The following is a 2,179-nucleotide window of genomic DNA, read 5'->3' as shown; positions in this document are numbered from 1 at the left end:
GTTTTCTTTTGCAAAAGCAGAAACACGGGGGTGGAGGGTAGAAAGAGCTTCATAGTGCTCATCTTTTGTGCAGTGTTGAGTCAGGCAGAAGCTGAAGACATTGTTTTAAGGAGGGCTGTATCAGACATGAGAAGCATGACATGGCATCGTGCCCATGTGTATGACTACAGAGGGCAAAAGACCATTCTCTCCAATTTTCTGTAGAATCAGTAAGGCTTCAATCCCAGGGGTCAGAAGGGACCATGACACCATTGTGGTCTCCATTGTAGCAGCTTTGTGGACATTGGAGTAAAGCACCTAGGAAGATACGCTATACTCAGAGTGGGTGGTGGTCTGCAGAGTGGGCATGACTGGGGTGCTATCCCTCTTAAACATTAGATAAAGACCAGAATGGAAGGAAAAGAGAGGACAGTATGGGATCACAGATTAAATTCTCTGTAAGACCCTGGAAGTAACTAGAATGATTAGGGAGGGGGACACGTCTGGTGCTGAGGCCCAACATTACCTCGAGTTGTCAAAGAAATCTGAGTTATTCCCTTTCTGTGACCTCACCCTCATTCATACAACCAGCTGGTGGGGATTGGACAAGATTGAGTTCATTTACTTGGGAAACATGTCTCATATGCCTAACATGTGCCAGACACTGCAAACCTCTGAAGATCCAAAGATAAGACCCAGTTCCTGCCCTCTAAGGACTTACATCATGGTAACAAGTTTACTTCCTATGTCCACAGAGGTTCTGAACTGTATATCTCTTAGACTTTTCTCCCAGGGTTGCCACCAGTGGCCACACAGCTTGTTTTCTACAGAGATTTTAATGTGAATGGCAAGCCCTAGTTGTATATTGCGTAACATGCACAACTGCACATGGTGGCCCTGCTTGCCCAAATAATTTCCCCCTAAAATACCTTTCACTGCAACTCTGCCTTCCAAATTTTTCCAGATGCATCTCTGGTCTGAACTCCTCTTTCCATCCTGGCCTGACCACAACCCCCAAGGCATTCCTTTTTCCTCAGACCTCTTTTGATATTTTCTGTCTGTAGTGGTAACCTGAAAATTAAACAGGGCCTCCATGGACTCTTTCTTGTTTAGAGTTTATTTTACTATTAGTTTAACCATGTGTTTGTTTAGCTTTTTGCCCGCCTGAATCTTATCTCCCTGCATGGTTTTTGGTAGTAAGGGTAGGAACTGTGTCCTATCCATCTTTGTGTCTCCCCACAGGGCTTTGCACATAATTGAAATTCAATAGGACAAAAGAAGAAAGTGTTTTTTAAAATGAGAGACCTTTTAAAGAGTGAAAGATGCCAGTTGAAATGGAGTGTTTGTGACAAAAATCTTCAGTCAATACGTTTTTCAAATTCTTTCAGTGTTGACTCTCAAATATTTATGCTAATGACAACCAGGAGAAGCACAGATATTGGAAATGTACCAAACCAAGACTAATTCTGGCCAACTAATTCTTTTCACCAAACCTTCTGTAAGAGTATCTTACAAGAAAAGGTTCAGGCATCACTAACCGCTCACAACTCTCCCTCAAGGGAGTCAAGCTCAATTCATTCCTCAGGTTCCAACCATTCGTGGAAGGTCCAAAGTGTGGTGATCTGAGGGTACAAGAGAGAGGGAGGAAGAATCAGAGAGAAAGGGAAAAGGCACAGGATCTGAAAGTGAAAGAAAACATATAATCAATTGTTTACATAGAGCTTGGGTTTAGAAACTTTAGATCAGCTAAGGTTATTTCCAATTAATTACTTAAGTGATCTTCTTCTTATAAAGAACAGCTACTTTTTCCACAAAAAGAAGGAAAGAAGGAAGAAAAGAAAGAAAGAGAGAGAGAGAAGGGAGAGAGGAGGAGGAGGGAGAGGGGAGAGAGACACAGAGAGCGCAATCAAAAGGGCAGGGAAAAGGGAAGTCTCCAAGCAGACCACTTTTTGCCTTTGTGATATTTTATTAAAGTTCAATTTGCTTTAATTGACACAGGAGTCTGGAATGCTCTGAAACTGTGACTAAGGGGACAGCCTCCCTGGGTAATTTTCATTCATAACCTCAATCACAAGATTGAACTGGCACCCTGTTCTTTTTGAATTTCATGAGTAAAAAATGCACTGAAAACCATTACTCTAGCCAGAATGAGTGATGCTTCCTCCAGATTTACTTACTGACAAATAGTACATCTTAAACC

This window comes from Sapajus apella, unplaced genomic scaffold (genome assembly GCF_009761245.1).
Source record: "Sapajus apella isolate SASKATOON/1434 unplaced genomic scaffold, GSC_monkey_1.0 scaffold103, whole genome shotgun sequence".
Lineage (NCBI taxonomy): Eukaryota > Metazoa > Chordata > Mammalia > Primates > Cebidae > Sapajus > Sapajus apella.
This window is presented reverse-complemented; position numbering follows the sequence as displayed.